The sequence below is a fragment of the Furipterus horrens genome, unplaced genomic scaffold (genome assembly GCF_987537825.1).
Source record: "Furipterus horrens unplaced genomic scaffold, mFurHor1.1.pri manual_scaffold_3, whole genome shotgun sequence".
NCBI classification, from domain to species: Eukaryota; Metazoa; Chordata; class Mammalia; order Chiroptera; family Furipteridae; genus Furipterus; species Furipterus horrens.
This window is the reverse complement of record NW_028327173.1, coordinates 49,811,970-49,832,930: the sequence shown is the minus strand read 5'-3', so window position 1 is coordinate 49,832,930 and position 20,961 is coordinate 49,811,970.

Below are 20,961 nucleotides of genomic sequence, written 5' to 3'. Positions count from 1 at the left end.
TTTTCCTTTTGACTAAGACCATTTCATAGTTGGCATAGTATTTTGAATAAAACAAAGCACAATGAAGAATAATACTTGCCTTGGATCCAGGCATATATGCATTGAAATCTTGGTTGTCCCATTTGAGAGTTGGGTTACTTTTTAGGTTAGTTATTAACCACTTATGAGTCTTTGTTATGCCATTAGCAAAATGGAGGTCAAATAAGAGCTAATACTGAGTATGTATGAAGTGCTGGCCACAGTGCTATGGTTGACTCCAGAATGAGATGCAGTATAGTGCAGGTGCTAAAAAACACAGACTCCAGAGCTGAACCACTTCCTAGCTCTACTCTAAGTAGTAGGCAAACTACTTAATCTCTCCATCCCTTAGTTTCCTTATAAGTAAAAATAAGATCATAAAAACACTTTCTTTATGGAGTTATTGTGAAAGTTAAAATAGTCAAAATACTTAAGAGGAACGCCTGGATCCTAGTCGTCGGCAGCCGTCCGTCTCGAGAGACGATGGTGTAGCTTCTTAAGAGTCTATCTGCACCGCCGAGAATGGCTGTGCAGTCCAACTCGGGAGTGACACGGTATCTGTCTCCTCCCATGTTGGATCGACATCTTACGATGACGCTGGAGTGTCCTCTCCAGTGAAGCTGAAGCTACAGAGCCTGGGCAGGGTGATATGGAGGGTCTGCTGTTGCCCATGCAGCAGACCCCCCCTCTCTTCGCAGCTGAAGGGTCCAAGGGAAAGACGGAGTCAATACAGCTTGGCTTCAGGTGTGCCGCAGGAGTTGCCGGTGTTGACTGCAACGTCAAACCGCCTTAGGGACTCCGGCTCCGGATTTTCTGTCGGGGTTTACTCCCTTAGCCTTTTCCCTGAAGAGGTATGCCGCAAGGCAGTGGAGGTTTTTTGGAGTCAGAGTTTTCCTTCTCTGATGTGCCCTGACTGGAAGATCGAACCAGCGACACTTAGCTCGCAGGCCGACGCTCAATCCACTGAGCCAAACCAGCCAGGGCACTGGATCCTAGTAAGCACTGAGTAAATGATGATGATAAGAACTCATTTAATCCTCATAGCAATTCTGAGACTTGTTTAATACTATATTATGATTCCTTATTTTGAAGATGAGGAAACTAAGGCTTAGAGGCTTTAAATAACTTGTCAAAGTCACACTATTAATAAGGAAGTGCTAACTCCAGATGCAAGGATGTAACCGCTAAACACAGCCACTGTGTGCACATTCTAATATGTACTGCTATAGAGCATGCCTGCCAGTAAGGCTGCCTCCCCATCTTATACAATGTTTTTTGAAGGTTAAGTGAATATGGAGGCACCCCGCACAATTTAGTACACACAGCCTTTTAATAAATATCAGTACTTGTCACCTCCCCAGACTTCAGTTTCTTTCAGTCCTTTTTCATTGCATCCAATCTAGTACACCCTGAGCCTAATGAGAAATGAGTTAACTTGTCAATTTAATAATTAAGTGTAAGTCACTTTCTGGCCTGAATGATATACTTTGACCTCTTACTCAAAAAGGTTCATGCCTTTTTGACAGATATTTTAATATGAGTGTGGTAGGCAGTTTCTAACATGGCCCCCAATGATCCCCAACTCCTGCTATTTATGCCTTGGGGTGACCCCTTTCCCTTGAGTTAGGGTGCAATCTAGTGGCTTGCTTTTAACAAACAGAACAGAGCAGAAGTGATGGATGTCATTTCTGAGATTAGATTATAATTTAATTCAATTTAATAACTCCTATCTTTCTTGCACTTCCTCTTCTCGGTCCTCTCAGTTGTTCAGTCTAATAAATCCAGCTGGCATACTGTGGGCTGCCCTATGGAGAGGTCTACCTGGTGAGAAACTGAAGGTGGCCTCCAGGCAATAGCGACAAAAACTGAAGCCCTCATCTAACTCTCCAGGAACCGAATCCTGCCAAAAACCACAATAGTGTGCCTAGAAGCAGATCCACCCGACCCCAGCATGGTGATGACTATAGTCCAACCTTGATGGTTCCTATGAAAAACCCTGACTCAGAGGACCCAGTAGGCCAGTCCCAGGATATTGACCCACAGAAACCTCCGCATAATAAATGTTGTTTTAAGACATTAAGTTCTGGGATAATTTGTTACATAGCAATAGAAAAGTAGGTATACCGGCCAAGATGGAGGCATAGGTAGGCTTCGCCTCCTCACACAACCATAAAAAGGATCATAACTAACTTCAAAACAAAAAACACCCAGAACTTCCCAAAAATAAAACTGTATTGAAGTCTGACAACCAAGGACTTAAAAAAGAAATATTCATCCAGATGGGCAGGAAGAGTGGAGAAGAGGAGCTAGGGCAGAGGGGACATAGTGTAGCAGCAATGAGGTGGCAGTGATAAGGCAGCACCAGCAGCCTATTGAACAGGCAGTCCCACATTCACGTGTGGTGGATAAAAGCTGGGAGGGACACCTGGGGAGTGATCCCAGTCCCAGGCCAGACCACACAGCCCAGGGTTCGAGTGCCAGGAAAATAAAGCCTCATAGCTTCTGACTGTAAAAACCAGTGAGAGTTGGAGTGGCAGAAGAAACTGAATGTCTCTCAAGAGAGTCCATTTAGAGGGCCCCCATGGTCCTATAATGTACGCAAACCCACCCACTCTGGGAACCACAACCAGGGCAACAGCTAGAGGGGCACCAGTTGCATACAGGAAGTGGGTAAAGTGACTGGAAGTGGGACGAGTGCCAGCAAGTGGCACTGTTCCCTCTGACCCCCTCCCCCACATATAGTACCACAAATCAGGTAAATAGGTTGCCCCACCCTGGGGCTCCACCCCTTACAATGTAACAGAGAGTCAAAGCAGTTCTACCTAATACACAAAAACAAACACAGTGAGACTGCCAAATTGAGGAGACAAAGAAATAGGACCCAAGTGAAAGAAAAGGTCAAAACTCCAGAAACAGAACTAAGCAAAATGGAGATAGACAACCTATCAGATGCAGAGTTTAAAACTCGGGTGATAAGGATGCTCACAGAACTCATTGAGTACAGGAAACACATAAGGGAATAAATGAAGGCTACACTAAGTGAAATAAAGAAAAATCCACAGAGAACTAATAGTTAAGGTAAGGAAGTTATGGCTCAGATAAATAATTTGGAACATAAGGAAGAAATAGTCAACCAGTATAGAGTGAAGAAACAAGAATTCAAAAACATGAGAAGAGAGTAAGATGACTCTGGGACATCTCCAAAAGTACCAACACCCAAATCCTAGGGATGCCAGAAGGAGAAGAGAAAGAGTGAGAAATTGAAAATGTATTTGAAAAAATGAAAGAAAAATTCCTTATATAGCAAAGGAAATAGACATACAAGTCCAGGAAGCACAGAAAGTCCCAAACAAGTTGGACCAAAAGAGGGCTACACTAAGACATTCATAATTAAAATGACAAAGGTTAAAGATAAAGAGAAAATCTTAAAAGCAACAAGAGAAAAGCAGAAGGTTACCTACAAAGGAGTTCCCATAAGACTGTCAGTTGATTTCTCAAAAGAAACTTTGCAGACAAGAAGGGACTGGCAAGAAGTATTCAAAGTAATGAAATGCGAGGGCCTATAGCCCAGATTACTCTATCTAGCAAAGCTATCATTTAGACTAGAAGGGCAGATAAAGTGCTTCCAAGACAAGGTAAAGCTAACGGAGTTCATCATCACCAAGCTCTTATTATATAAAATGTTAAAGGAATTTATTTAAGAAAAAGAAAGTCAAAACCATGAACATGAAAACGACAACAAACTCACAATTATCAACAATTGAATCTAAAAAAATCAAAAACAAACTAAACAAACAACTAGAAAAGGAACAGAATCATATATATGGAGATCATATGGAGAGTTATTAGCAGGGAGGGGAAAGGTGGAGAATAGGGGAAGAGGTACGGGGATTGAGAAGCATAATTTGTAGGTACAAAATAGACCGGGGTATGTTAAGAATAATAAAGAAAATGGAGAAGTCAAAGAACTTATACGCACGACCCATGGGCATGAACTAAGGGGGTGGACTGCTGGAAGGAAGGGGGATACTTAGCAGAGGGGGGCAAAGAGAAAAAATTTGGGACAACTGTAATAGCATAAACAATAAAATATACTTAAAAATATAATATACTGGGGCTTTTTCTATTTAGTCTCAAATCCGTGCTTGTGTTTTATGTGATTGACCAAGACCACACTACTAAAAATAAACAATCTCTGACACAACTTTTGCCACACAGTACATCATTATCTGATTCCTTGTTCACCTATCATACTAGCCTATGAGCTCCTTGAGAGCTAAAACTGTATCTTTTGCCTTTACTTTCCGAAAAGCAAGAGCATCATTATTTAATAATTAAAATCTGAAGCAAGGTCAAAGCCAAAGATGAAGTACAAGCTCAAGAGCAGCCAAGATGTTGGAGGATATGAGAAGGAGGAAGAGAAGGCTCTGAAAAAAATTATCAAAATGATGAAAATGTGTGAAATATTAACAGTAGTCTGTTGGACATACAGACCATTTTTAGTTAGCCTAGAAGTACAGTAGTAGTTGTCAGAGGCAACAACCACATGAGAACAAGATCCGTCTATTTTGAGAAAGTAATCTAAAGCTAATGCTGACAACCCAAAGCCTCTCTAGCATTTCTTGGCATCAGGAATGAGAGCCTAGGACCAGAACATCACATCCAGTTCCATTTCCACACACAGCATGACAAAAAGATTGAGAAGTAAAAACTTTGACACATCACTTAGGACAGAATGATAAAAAGGAAAAAAAAACTGTCTATATGAAAGCTCATGAGTGGAACTTTGAATGGTTAATATTGCATTGCATTAAGAAAAATAAATTGTTTATCTGCCCAATTGTTGACCTGATCTTTGGTGAGAATTAATTTTATATAATTTTGAGGAGTGACTCAGAAATGTCATAATCAGTTTTTAATAACTATTCTATTTTTAATGGTTTGTGTCCTTAGTTAGCTGTCTTTGCATTTTTACACTTTTAATAGTCAGCAAGAATATTAGAATATCCATAATTTTTAATTATATTATTTGTTATTTATATAGTGAGGGATGAGGCTGGAAAGAGACTGTCCTATAGAAATAACAGAGCTCGAAACACTGGGGATTTAAAGTCAACTCTCAGATAGTCTAAAAAACAAATGTGCCCTTAGAGAATATTTGACTTCTGTATGGCCTAGTTTCCTCATTAATTCAATTGGTATGCTAACTGCTACATAATTTTTGTCTGGATAGTGTGAGATGATAAATGTGAAAGCCTATGATAAGGTTAAATGAGCTATTCGATACAAATTAGAAAACAACCTGCATCTATGGCCTCCTTTAAGAAACAATTAACTCACCTTCAAGAAACTTTCTCTGCCTCCAACTTCATCATCTATCTCATTGTCACTAGAGTTCTTCTTGTGTGGTTTACGTTATAGTGTACTTATTTAAAATTATAATAATTTTCACTCAAGTTAAAGATACAAATGCACAAAGGGTTTTGTGGTTAACATCACAAAGAAGTTTCACCTTCCCATTCGCACCAAGCAAAACTAAATAAATGTGTGCTCCCAGGTAATTTGTTAACCTCTTTGATAACCTGATTGTATACAACTAGAATATTCCACCACACCATTTCTCACCACCAGCCACAATTTGTCAATACTTCCAGAATCGTATTTTCCAGGATGTACAATAGCACTATTTCCAGGAACTTGGAGTTTATGGGGAATCAAAACCTCTCAGGTTCACAAAAATCCCTGCAAGAGACAAAGCCTCATTAAATAAAGAAATGTCTCCATCTGACCCTAAGAGGCTCAGGTTATTCTGTCCAACTTAACCTTACACCTGATTGGAGCTGGGCCATGGTAAAAACTTCCAACACACAAGTTCACCCTGCCTAGAACTCCAGGCCAGTCATGAGCACATCATCACAAATCACTCCAGTGAGGTAAACTGCAGGTGAAAGAGCCCAACATCAGCAGGACATTTTCCTCTGCTACCGTGGCAGGAGCTCCTCTCACTATATTCTACAAAGCTCTTCTCCCCTAAATCTAGGGAGTTTCTCCACATTAGGCGTGGGTCAAACCGACTAAAAAATTTCACAGCTTCAGTAAAACTTAGTTGACCTCGATATCATCTCTACTCTCTCTTTTTTTTATTTTAAGTATATTTTACTGATTATGTTGTTACAGTAGTTCCAATTTTTTTCCCCTTTGCTCCCCTCTGCCCAGTACCCTTCTTCCCTGCAGCAATCCCACCCCCCTTAGTTCATGTCCATAGGTCGTGCATATAAGTTTTTGGCTTCACCCTTTCCTACATTATTCTTAACTTCACCTGTCTATTTTGTACCAACCAATTATGCTTCTTAGTCCCTGTACCACTTCCCCATTTTCCCCCTCCCTGCTCCCAGGTGATAACCCTCCAAATGATCACCATACCTATGATTCTATTCCTATTCTGGTTTGCTTAGTTGGACCTTGTTTCCATTTCTTAGATTCAGTTGTTAATAGTTGTGAGTTTGTTGTCATTTTAGTGTTAATAGTTTTGATCTTCTTTTTCTTAAGACCCTTTGACATTTCATAAAATAATGGCTTGGTGATGATGAGCTCCTTTAGCTTCACCTTGTCTGGGAAGCACTTCATCTTCTCTTCCATTCTAAATGATAGCCTTGCTGAATAGAGTAATCCTGGTTGCAGGTTGCCTTTCATCACACTGAATACTGCTTGCCAGTACCCTCCTGCCTGCAAAGTATCCTCTAAGAAATCAGCTGAAAGTCCTATAGGAACCCCCTGTAGGCAACTCTCCGCCTCTCTCTTGCTGCCCCCAGGACTCTGTCTTTATCTTTCACCTTTGACATCTCAGTCATGATGCATCCTGGTGTGGTCCCCTTTAGGTCCAGCTCACCAGGACCCTCCGTGCTTTCTGGACCTGTATGTCCATCTCCTTCACAAAATTTGGGAAGTTTTCCTCATTTTTTTTCAATTCTTTCTTCCTCATTCTGCACTGGTTGACTGTTTTTTTCTTCCTTATGTTCCAACTCATTGATTTGGACCCCGGTTTCCTTCCCTTCACCATTAGTTTTGTGTGAATTTTCCTTCATTTCACTTAGCATAGCCTTCACTTCTTCTCTTTTACATTTGATGTACTCAAGAATATCTGTCAAGCCTGTGAGCATCTTTATCACCAGTGTTCTGAATTCTGGGTCTGTTAGGTTGTCTATCTCCTCATCTGTTAGGTCAGCTATCTCCTTGCTCCTTAGTTCTCCCACTGGAACCTTGATCCATTTCCCTTTTTGGGCCATACTTCTCTGTCTCCTCATTCTGACAGGCTCCTATGTTTGTTTGCCTCTGCATCCCAGGTAGAGCTGTCACTCCTGTTATGTTGTAAGGGGCAGAGCGTTAGGGATTCATCAGTACAGGGCAACCTGTTTCACGATGTTGTGGTGCTGTATGTGGGGGAGGGATCTGAGAGGGAACAATGCTGCCTGTCCAGCACTCGCCCCTTTTCCAGGCACCTCTCCCACTGCCACACCAGACTGGCGCCCCTTTAGCTGCTGCCCTGTCATTCCCAGAGTGGGTGGGTCTGCAAACATTCTAGGACCATGGGGGCCCTTTAAACAAGCGGACTCTGCTGAGACCAGCAGTTCTGCTTCCGCCCCAACCCTCACTAGTCTGCGCAGTCAGAAGCAATGAGGTTTGATTTTTCCTGGTGCTGGGACTGTGGGCTGCGAGGTCCGGTGAGGAGCTGGGTACACTCCCCAGGTGTCCCTCCTAACTTTTTAAAATGTGTGACTGCGCTTTCTGCTGGCCTGCTGCTGTCACCACCACTGCTGCTGCTGCCACCACACTGCGTCCTCTCCGCCCCTCCTACCTGTATGAATGAGTATTTCTTCTTTATATGTTTGTTTGCTGGACTTCCATGCAATTTGATTTCCTGGAACTTTTGGTTGTTTCTAGTTTTCAGGCAGTTGTATTCCTTCTTAGTTGTGGAGGGAGATGCAGCATATCTGTGTATGCCTCCATCTTGGCTGGAAGTCATCTCTACTCTTTCTTAGGGATTCTACTCCCACTACTTCATTCACTGTCCAGATTCATTCTCCCACCTTTTGATGACTGGTGTGGTGACAGGGAAGGTGAAGAGAAAAAACTCATATGTAGCCCACAATCTCCACAAGGACACCTACCTGAGGATCCTACCTCAACAGGAACATTACAGAGATGCTAAATCACTAGGTGCTTAGCATTTCAGCCCTTCAGTTGTAATCATGGTGCCCCTATCCTTGAGAACTTCTTTGGCATTAAGGCATCTACCAGCACTTTCCAAGTCACCCAACCTTCCAGCTGTAGGCACTGTTATCCCAGAATACACCAGTCATCCCTCACTAAAATTCCAGCTTCTAGAGAGTACTTAGTCAAGATCCACAAAAATATGCTCTCTTTCACAAGGAAGGAAGCTATTTTTAGAGAAAACAGCATATTCCAGTTAAGGTTAAGTCCCTTAGGTGAACCTACAGCACACTGTGTATGCCCTACTTAAAGCACCTATCATGGCATTGTATTGAAATTTATCCGTTTTTCTCCATTCAAGTGTAAATTCTTTTTTATAAGTATATTTTATCGATTATATTGTTACAATAGTTCCAATTTTTTCCCCTTTGCTCCGCTCTGCCCAGCACCACCCTCCCCCAACAATCTCCCCTCCCCAAGTCCATGCCCATGGGTCGTACATACAAGCTCTCCTGCCTCACCCTTTCATATATTCTCCTCCTTCTTCTTCTTTTTTAAAATTATTAATTAATTAATTATTTTAAACAATAAAAAATAACAACCCCTCCCTCTCAGACTTAAGACCCTTTATAATCTTATAAAGGACAATGGGCGAAGGTCTCGAGCTCTTCTAGCTGCTTCAAGCTGGACATGGTTGTCGTCCTACCTACCCTTGGGTCCAGAAATCCATAATAAGATTGGGGATGTGGAGACAGGGGTGGCCTTCCCACATGGGGAAGGATCATGCAGACTCCAGGTCGGTTGGCTGTCTTTGAAGACAGCTACCAACCAGATCTTAACATTCTTTTTCCAGAGTTTTCCATCTGTTCATGTCTTTTGAACTAAACTGAACTAAGTGAGTGCAATGTTCTGGGAAATTGTAAATATCTGGATTATACTTGCTATATTTGATATGATCAGAATGGAAAATGCTCCTAAAAGCTTCATAATAAAAATTTTAAGCAATTTTCAAAACATGAATGTTCTAGGACAGCAATTTTCAACCTTTTATATCTCATGGCACACACAAACTAATCACTAAAATTCTGTGGCACACCAAAAAATATATTTTCCCTATCTGAAAAAAAAATAGGTATAATTTCTATTCATTCACACCAAGCAGCTATTGTGTTGACTGTTGTCATTTTTTTAATTTGACATTCTAAGAAAAAGGAGGTCAATGTTTCTGACCAAACAGTAAAGTGTTGCATGTTTTAAAAATTCTTGCAGCATATGGGCTGAAAATTGCTGTTCTAGGATATTGAATTTATAAATATAAAACACATTTCTTATTCTTTATTCCTTATTGTTGTCATTAATATTTTTTAAAATATGTACATATCTTAATATCAATGTCTATTTAGATTCTAATTCTTTGACTTAACCCAACATTGCTTTATTTAACTTCCATGATAATGTTCTCTTTTAAAATAGATCTAATATTCCTCATAAAACAAATATAATAATAGCACAAAATAAGATTATAAAAGATTGTCAATGCTTGGATAAGCAGTGATTAGGAAACATCAAATTTTCTATAGTAACTATGAGTTAAAGAGAAAATAAAGCATTGTAGTTAATGAACTGAATAACCAAATAGAAATTGCTTTAAGTGAAGAGCTTGTCACCCCATTTTATTTTAGATCATTAATCAGAGGGTATTCTTACTCATTGCTTTATATTAATAATACAAGTTCTCATAGTTATAAAAACCACATAAATTCAGCTCTATGTAGTGATTCCTGAAGGCTCCTTGATTTCAGAGTACACAAAGATTATGTTCTGTGAGACTGGACATTCTCACAGGGTCCAACTGCTCTCCATGTATATTTCTTTCTCCAGCACTGCTCCAAACTACCCACCCAACCATAAATACACATAAATAACCACCAGAGGTACTAATTCTGTTTTATGTCACATGAGAGTGCAACCTAGCTCTCCCTAAAGAGACAGACAAGGTTGCCTTTGGGCAACTATTGCAGTTCATGCCATTTTCCTTTGTTCCTTGACTCAGTCCACAGCATGTATTGAATATCCCCAATGTGTCAGTCAACTCCTTCAGAGAAGCCAGTTCAATAACCACATCGCAACACTTGAGCTCAATGTATCCTTGACACTGTTGCCAGTCGACACAATCTAAGCAACTTCAGTCATTCTCTAAGCATTGTACATAATAGAAACCCATCTACTCATAGTTTGTAATACCCAGGTTATCCATCAGAGTATCCAGGTCCCCATGTGCTGTCATTCTTCTAGAGGTCTGAATTTCACCTGAAAATAACCTAGAAATAAATTATATTGACCTCACAAAGCTCTGTTGTCCATGAAGGTAGAAATAGTCATTTCCACTCTTGCCTTCCTTTTCTGTCACTCGTTTTCTCTCCTGAAGACTCTGGATTCTACAGACTATTTTTCTTTCCTTTTACTCATGTTGTCCAGCCAAACCAGGTTAGTTTTCTCTCACTATGCTGGAGGAATGTATTGTGAAACAAGCTTGAAGAAGTAAACTCAGAAATAAAATTTCCAGTGAAAAGATGAGAACAAAAAGCAAAAGATATCTGAGAACAAGCTAGTAGAGATATTAAGTTAATATAACCTATATTTGAAAAGTCATGGTGATTTGTCTGGAAAACAGAGGACAAAATTGGTAATAAAGCTAACAAAAACAGGATTGACATTTCACAAGGACGTTTCACAACTGATATATCTTATCCTTTATTCATAAGGGATAAGATAATTGTAAGGGCTCTGGAAATAACACTGTAAGACAAGCAAATAGACACATGGATCCACTATCAGATGAGAAAACAGCAAAAGAAAGCTGCTTACAGATACCATCAAAAATCATTATAATGGGAGGAAAAGATGAAAAGATTAAGCAAAATGTGTGTGTGTGTGTGTGTGTGTGTGTGTGTGTGTGTGTGTGTGACACATAGACATAGACAACAGTATGGTAATAGCCAGAGGAAAAGGGGTTGGGGACATGAACGTGGACAAAGTGGGGATTAATCAGGATGGAAAGAGACTTGACTTTGGGTGGCAAGTTCATGATTCAGTGTTGCAGATGATGTTTATTGAGTTGTACACTTGAAACGTGTACAGTTTTATTAACCAATGTCACCCCAATAAATTCAATTTAAAAAAGAATCATTATAATTAGCTCAGTTGATGAGGATATATACACATAAATTTGTTAGTAATTGGTAATTATACATAACATTTGTTTATGATCATTGTTTACACTCATCTGTATTTGGTAAGAATTGTATATAAAATAGATTCTTGACATCATTAAAAGTAGAGAAAACAGCATGTAAACTTTTCCATTCACTCTTTAGAAAATATAAAATAACATTGAAGTGGATCAATCAAGCATTGCTGTTTACAGGCTATAGTTCTTGGATCTCCTGTTCATAGTTACAAGTCAAAGAGGGCTTCTATCATCTCTTCGCTTGGCCAATTTGCTCTTACCCTTGAATATTATCCTAGACCTTCATTGACTCTGCTCTACTTCTTATGCATCTCCACAATCTCTAATGCTTATCCTATCACAATACCAATTAAATCTTATTTTGTTAGCTTGTATTTCCTGCTACATTTTAAGTAACTTTGACTGAAACTGTGTTATACTGACTATTATAGTCCCAGATCTAGCCAAGTCACCAGAACATAATATGCAGTCAATAAATATTGGAAAACAATGAATGGATGCTTAGCATAAGTTAGTCAAGAATAGGTAGCTTACAGATCTTGTCGCTTCCTGATAGGTCCTCATGGAAAATCTTAGAAGATAAATATTAACATTAAGGCTAAAAGGCAGGTAAGCTAGGCCCATTCTTGCTCTAGCCTGATGCTCGAAGTCCAGTAGTTATTTTACAGTGTTCATGGGACCATGTTTTTAATATTTAGAATTGCTTCTAATGACTGAAACGTTCATGAGCTTTACAGTACCAGCTACAATACAATCTCCTTACAAACACTTCTAACTGCACCTTCTATAAGTTTTATAAAGGGACAGCCAGAATTAAATTAGCATTTTGGTCATTTTGATACATATAAACACTTGATGTTTCCCCCCTAGTCCTTAATAGTTTACATGTGTCCCAAGTAGTGAATTTCTAGTTATAAATTCTTTCATTAAATATAAGATTAAAGAGTGATATTTACTCCTTATATCCACTCATACAAGAATTTCATTTTTTTATTTTTCTAGACACTTTATTTCATTCCATTGATCTATTTGTCTATCTTTATGCTAATTCCACACTTTTTTATTTAATGTATTGGGTGAGATTGGTTAATAAAATTATGTAGGTTTCAGCTGTGCAACTCTATAATATATTGTCTGTATATAGATTATATGTTCATTACCCTAAGTCAAGTCTTCTTATACTACCATTTATTTCCCTTTTACCCTCTTCTACCTTCCCCAAATCCCCTTTCCTTCTGGTAATCACCATACAGTAGTCCCTCTCTATATTGCAGTTCACTTATCACGGCCTCACTGTATCACGGGATTTTTTTAAATATTAATTACTTATCATGTATTTTTCGCTTTATCGTGGGATTTTGTGGTACTGTACATGTATGTTGTTAAAGTTACATAGGTTTAAGAGTGTAGAATATGTTTAAGAACATAAGTAGTTTTTATAAAAGTGTGGAAAAGGTTAATAAGGGAGTGGAAAAGGTTAATAAGGGACTGGGAATGGGTTATAAGTGTGTGGGAAGAGTTTATAAAGACTTAAAATATATAAAAATACTAAAATAAATGTAAGGTTCCTACTTTGTGAATTTTCACCTATCGCGGGGGGGGGGGGGGGCTGTCTAGAACGTAATACCTGTGATAAGCGAGGGAATACTGTACTGTTATCTGTGGCTATAAAGTTTTTTTTTTTTCTGCTTAATCCCTACATCTTTTTCACCAAGCCCCCTGAACCCTCCCCTCTGACAGCTGTCTCTCTGTTCTCTGTGTCTATGAGTCTGTTTCTATTTTGTTTGTTAATTTATTTTGTCCATTTGATTCTACACATAAGTGAAATCATGTGGTACTTGTCTTTGTCAGGCTGGCTTATTTCACTTAGCCACTCATCTACTGATGGACACTTGGGCTGCTTCCAAACCTTGGCTACTGTAAATAATGCTGCAATGAACATGGGGGTGCATGTATTCTTTTGGTTAGTGTTTTGATTTTCTTCAGATGTATTCCCAAAGAATGCTGGGTTATAAGGCAGCATTATTTTTAATTTTTTGAAATAACTCCATACTGCTTACCACAGTGGCTGCACTGATCCATATTCCCACCACAGTGCACTAGGGTTCCTTTTCTCCACACCCTCATCAACACTTGTTTGTTGATTTATCGATGACAGCCATTCTGACAGATGTGTGGTTATATCTCATTATGGTTTTAATTTGCATTTCTATCATAATTAGTGACATTGAGCATCTCTTCGTGTTCTATTGGCCATCTGTATTTCCTTTTGGGGGAAGTGTCTATTCAGGTCCTTTGGCCATTTTTTAATTGGGTTGTTTGGGTTTTTTGTTTGTTTGGGGGTTTGGGGGGGGGTTTGGTGTTGAGTTTTATAAGTTTTTTATAAATTTTAGATACTAACCCCTTATCAGATGTGTAAGTAGTGAATATGTTCTCCAGTTCAGTGGGTTGTCTTTTCATTTTGTTGATGGTTTCTTTTGCTGTGCAAAACTTTTTACTTCGGTGTAGTCCCATTTGTTTGTATTTTCTGTTGCTTACCTTGCCTGGGAGATACATCAGAAAACACATTGCTAAAGAAATGTCTTGAGATTTTATTGCCTATGTTTTCTTCTAGGACTTTAATGGTTTCAAGTCTAACATTTAAGTCTTTAATCCATTTTGAGTTTATTCTTGTGTATGGTGGTCTAATTTCATTTTTTTGGACCTATCTGCCCAATTTTCTCAACATCATTTATTGAACAGACTATCTTTACCCTTTCATCCATTCTTGCTTCCTTTGTAAATACTAATTGACTAAAAAGATGTGGGGTTTTCCCTGGACTCTCTATTCTGTTCCATTAGTCTATATGTGTGTTTTTATGCCAGTACCATGCTGTTTGACTAGTATGGCCTTGAAGTATAATTTGATAACGGATCGCATGATTCCTCCCACTTTGTTCTTCTTTCTCACGATTGCTTTGGCACCCTGGCTGGTGTGGCTCAGTGGATTGAGCACTGGACTGTGAACCAAAGTGTCACCAGTTTGTTTATCAAAGGCACATGACTGGGTACTGGATTATATCAAATGCTTTTCCTCTATCTATTGATATGATCATGTGATTTTTATCCCACATTTTGTTTATGTGGTGTATCCCATATATTGATTTGTAGTTATTATACCAACCTTTCATCCCCCAAATAAATCCCACTTGATCATGGTGCATAATCTTTTTCAATGTATTACTGAATCTGGTTTGCTAATATTTTGTTCAGGATTTTAGCATTTATGTTCATTGGGGATATTGGCCTATAATTTTCTCTCTCATAATGTCTTTCTGGTCTTGGAATTAGGATAATGTTGGCCTTTTGAAATGAGCTTGGGAGTCTTCTCTCTTCTTGAATTTTTTGGAATAACTTAAGAAGGATGGGTGTTAATTCTTCTTCGGACATTTCATAAAATTTATGTGTGAAGCCATCTGGTCTGGAACTTTTGTTGGGAGCTTTTTTTATTACTGCTTCAATTTTATTAGTTGTAATCTGTCTATTCAGGTCTTCTGATTCTTCCCGATTCAGTTTGAGGAGGTTGTATATTTCTAGGAACTTATCCATTTCATCCAAATTGTCTAATTTATTGGCATACAATAGTTCATAATATTTTCTAATCATATATAATTTATACTAATCATATAAAAATTATTTGCAATTCCCAAAATATTCCGTACTTGCATACCTCCATGACTGTGTATAAGCTATTCCTTCTCAGGAGTGTTCCTTCTTTCCTTTCTTTACCTGGCAAACTCCAATTTATTTGTCAAGATTAGCTCAGATATTTCCTTCTCACACAGGCCTTCCCAAAGTTAGGTTCAATGACTTTCCTATGCATCCCACATAGTTTATTATGTTTGTCATGATGCTTAACGGCAGTGTGATGACTTCAGAGTCAGGGGGATATAACGCAACCAAATGGTAACGGAAAAAAATACAATAAAAATAATTAAAAAATAAAATATATTCTCTGTTTATTTAGTTAAGTATCTTTTTTGAGATTTTAATTATTTACTGGGGGGGGGGGAGATGAACATCAGGAAGCAAGACATCTCTTGATTTTTTGCCTCTTGCATGCCCCCAACGAGGGACCTGGCCTACAACCCAGACAAGTGCCCTGACTGAAAATCAAACCAGTGACCATTTGATTCACAGGCCAGCATTCAACCCACTGAACCACACCAGCCAGGGCTAGTTAGGTATTTTAAAACTGTGGTACATTTACACAATGGAATACCATGCTTCAGAAAGAAAGAAGGAACTCCTGCCATTTGCAACAACACGGATGGAACTAGAGAGAATCATGCTTAGCAAAATAAGCCAGGCATTGAAAGAAAAATACCATATGCTATCACCCAATACAGGAGACTAATGAACAACACAAACAAATAAACAAAATTGAACAAGGAACAGAGTAACAGTTATCAGGAGGGAGAAGGAGGGGGAGGGAGGGAAGGGGGTACATAGGGGAAGGGTTTAGCAAAGAAACTAATATAAATAACCCATGAACATGGACAATGGGGTCAGGATGGACTGTGGGAGAAGGGGTGGGCTGGGTGGGGGGTAGCAATGAGGGGAAAAGTGAGACAATTGTAATAGAAAAAACAATAAAAATAAAAATAAATAAAAAATAGATAAATAAAAACAATAGGGTAAAAAATCCTCTTATAAGTACAAATAATAAAAATTATATATGAAGTAGACATTTACATACTCCTTCACTTCTCCCATAAAGATGGGGTTCTTCCAGTGTTATTTTTGTGTGTGTTTATAATTGCAAACACACAAACTGGGTAACACTATATGTGTTGTTTTGCAAATTTTTCACTTAATAAAAAGCCCTGAGCTCTATCCATGTCAGCACACATATATCCATGCCAATGCATAGATATGGCACACTTCATGTAATTTGTTCTCATTCTGGTAAAAATTTGATTTACTTACAATTTTTTCACTATTTAATGAATACTCAAGTGAACATCTTTGTGCATTAAAAAATCATGTGCACTTGTAAGCTGAGTTCCTAAAAGTGGAATTTCTAAGTCATAACACAGGCAATTTCAATATTACATGAAGTCTACTATACTATGTACCAAAAATCCATGCCACTCATTTAAACAATAGGTATTCAATTAACACCTACTGTGTGACTAATAGAAAGCACTAACAGTTAAGCAGTGGATCAAAACATTTTAAATCACTTCTCTCATGGAGTTCACATTCCAGTGGGTCAAAGCAGAGGATATACAATAAATATATAATATGTTGATGCTGATAAGATCTAAGAAGAAAAATAAAACTGAATAAAGAAAAGGGATAGCATTTATAATCATTCCAAAACAGCATACCTTTTGCCACACTCTGCCTTATATTATCAATAATTAATGTGTAAAAACTATAATATATTACTTAATTATCAATTCTCTAAATGTTAGTGAATCCATATCTTTTCATATGTTAACAAGCCATGTGATTGTCATTTTAGATAATAATGTCACTCAACAGACCATAGCTCCTTGCAACCAATAACATGAATTCTAACATAGTACCTGGCATAAAATATGTTTAATGAATGACAATATAAGCAGTATTTCACACATAAACATATTTAAAATACATACATGTTGTTAATCATATTATTATACACATGTCTAATATCAATTATATACACATGTATGTAATATTAATTATCTGGCTTAAAATGTCCTATAGATTATCTTAAATACTATAATAAAATTACTAAGCACTACAACTATTTTGAGAAATAATTAAAGCCCTCTTAAATCAATGTATCACAAGAGTAACTGGAAAATAAACAATTTTTAATTCATGGAATATCAGTAAAGAATGCATTTTAAATTATCTCTAATACATTATTTTATTCAGTTGTATCTTGGTACCATTACTGGAATGATCTTAAATAATGTATTAAATTAAATGCTTCCAGGTAAAATTACTTTTATGAACAATATCTAATGATCGAGAAGAATAATAACAAACCCAGGAAAATGTTTTCAAAGCACACTTATAAAATTTAGTCTTAAACACTGTTAAATAAATGTGTTTCTGGCATTGATGAATTTATTATAAATTATTGGAACTGGAAGAATCTTAGAAATCTACTTCAACTCCTTCATTTTGCAGAAGAGAAAATAAAAACCAGAAACGTGACTTGTAAAGGTATCATAGCTAATTAGTGACAGAGCTAGGTTACAATCAATATTCTTTGAGTCCTTCCTAGAGCCATGGCTTTCTAATATACTACCAAGCTTCTCATAGAAAAAAGAAATTTTACACTTATGAATGGTTTGTATTTTTAAAATCCATTGTATATCAGTTGTGGTTAGAACTGGGAATTAATTTTTGCCCTAGAAATCATTTTAAAATTGCACTGAATTTTTAAATTAGTCCCCAAATATAAGTCCTCTGAGGAACTAATAGTCCTTTAATTGAACAGTCTGCACAATGGGAAAAACAAAAGTTAAAGGAAGGGCTATTTTTATGTATAGATCCTTGAATCTCACAGTTAACGTTAAGCTCCTGGAACATGTCACTAATGATTTTTGTTACAGTTGAAAATGCAAGGTTACCTTCTAATCGGGTATTACTGTGATTCTTAGCACAACTTCCTGACTGGAGTATCCTAATTATGTAAGAATTATATTTGGAGATTATTCCCCCTCACTTATAGTATCTGCCAGATGTTTTGTAATTGTAGCCAACCTCAGCTCTGTGCCCATCTAACTCCATAACCTTCCTATAGAATCTGGAAGGATCTTTAAAAATATGGAAGATACAACAGTTTCATTGATTTAAATCCAACCACACAATCAAGGTCTACCACAAGAGCTGGCAGCAGTTTTATGTCCCTGAACTTATGGACCATGTATGAAAGGGGTGAAATGACTAAGAAAAATCTGGGTACTATAAGAGGCAGATAAGGGAAAGGAATGCTGTGCAATCAATCAATAAATGTCCATTATACTGGAAGATAATGTTCCTTGTTCTAAGAATTTCCTTTGAGGCAGAGTCATTTACAGACTTCATGCAGTCTTTTCTCACCAAGAAATTCACAAACTGACCCCTTTTCTATGAATTCCCTTCTACCAATGTTATTGTCATACCCCATGTTTATCAGATTTCCCATGTACATATTATACTATAGTTACAGAGCAGTTCATCAAAGATTTTTTTTTATTTGTGAATGCATACATACATACATACATTAGGGTGGGGCAAAAGTAGGTTTACAGTTGTGAGTAGGCAAAACAGTTTATTCTTGTATTATTATCTATTAATTATTGTATTATTTTCCATACGAATAATTGTAAGCCCAGTTTCCCCCACCCTGTACATACATACGTAAATTCATGTCTTAGACATGTATAATTAGATAGTTAAAAACCAACTGATTTTTAATCCATCAACTTTAATTGAAAAACATAAAAATCACATCAAAGACAAACTCAGACATTTGATGGTTGCATGTTACATTAGCATTTTCCACATATACTGACTGAAATTCATTAATAAGTTTTACTCCCTGTAGGATAGTATAAACCCTGGCAAAGCAGAGTTAAAAGAGAATAAAGAATTGGCATTAAAGTTCAAAGAAAAATAGAAGTCTATAAAATGGCATATGATACGATGAGTAGAATTTCCTATAGCCTCCTCCCTTACTGTTACCTCTCCACTGGAAGAGACAAAAGATAAACAGGAAAAAAGCAGAGTGAAGGAATACCTAAGAGAAAACTACTTCCTGAATGGCTATAAGGAAAAAAACTAAAGTTCTGTATTAATGGTAGAATATAATTTATAAAACTTACTTTTTTATCATACACTACACACACACACACACACACACACACACCCCTTGATTTCAGGAGGTAAAATTCCCCACTAAACACAAAAAGTGATAGGTACCACAGATAGCTTCTCAGGAAGCCAGCAGCTGATTGTGAGCTATTCTGATACTCTCCCCAGTGTAGTTATATGGCTTCTCTGTTATTTATATAGGACTTTGTACCATATTGCAATGGTATAAAACCTTACCAAGGAGTTAAATAGCATCTTCCCTGAGATATATCGCTGTCATGATATTCTTGAAAATTCTCTTTAACTAGAGATCTTTAAATGGTGACAAAAACCTAAATAAACTAAAAGAAATTATATATACACATAAACACACATATACATATGGGGGGATGGGGAGAAATCAAATTTAGGGATGTAAGCTATCCTCAAAAAGACTAAAACTAGTCCTTCCTAGCTCTTATTGCTGTTTCTCTTAGGCATCAATGCATTTTATCAGATTAGAAGTCTCCATTCAGCTGTAACTATAGACACCATTGGCTCTGGCTCATATCTTCTCAACTTAGTCACCAGAAAGAGAAGGCTCTTTCCTCTTGACCCAATTTGAAAAAATAAAATAAATCTCAGAGGACTCTGCTTGACTCAGCATGGTCACAGGACCACCTCAATAACTCAGGGGAGCAAAATGCTAGGATTCAGCAGTTCGATATAGCACTCATTCCTGGGAGAAAGGAGGGTGCAAGAGTCTATTCAGAATAGACACTATCGTGGGAGAACCAGTTTTCCAAAGGAGGAGGTATATTGTTCCCTAAATAAATGAGTCAATTACTAGATAAAACAATGAGCACAAACAGTACTTCTAACTCAAAACTATAGCTGCTGTCTACATACTTGAGAATGCAGGATCTTGGAAAAGTAAAAGGTAGTTATTTTTAAATATTTGCATGAACCTAGCCAGTCTTTACTGGGACTCATCTTAGTTACTCATGGTAATCATTTTTGTCTCTTATGAGAATACATAAATTAAAGAAAATCAATGCACACAATGAAAAAAATCAGAAGTTCAAAGATGAGGGTCATTTTTGAGCATTTTATAATGAGTTACTATAAAGCATAAGGCAGTAAAGGAAATTAATTAGACCAGTGAGTTTGAAGCGAAGTTGGAAGAATTCTCTCGAAAGAAAGAAAGAGAGAGAGAGAGAGAGAGAGAGAGAGAGAGAGAGAGAGAGAAAGAAAGAAAGAAAGAAAGAAAGAAAGAAAGAAAGAAAGAAAGAAAGAAAGAAAGAAAGAAAGAAAGAAAGGAAGAAAGAAAGAAAGAAAGAAAGAAAGAAAGAAAAGAGGGAGGAAGGGAGGGAGGAAGGGAAGGAAGGAAGAGATAAAGGAAGGAAGGAAGAAAGATAATAGAAGGAAGGACATTAGAAAAATAAGATAGATCCAGTAAACCAAATAATCAAAAAGTTTCTGAAGAAGGGAGGAAAACAGTCTGGAGCAGTTTAAAAGGAGTAATTTTCTCAGAGCAAATATTAGTCAGGATTCATGAAATCAGACTCCTAACTAGCCATAGCATGGTAGAATGGGTAAACTTCAAGGACAAGTAAACCTCAGAAACATGCAGAAAGATTTTATGAAAAGCCTCCGAGGAAGAA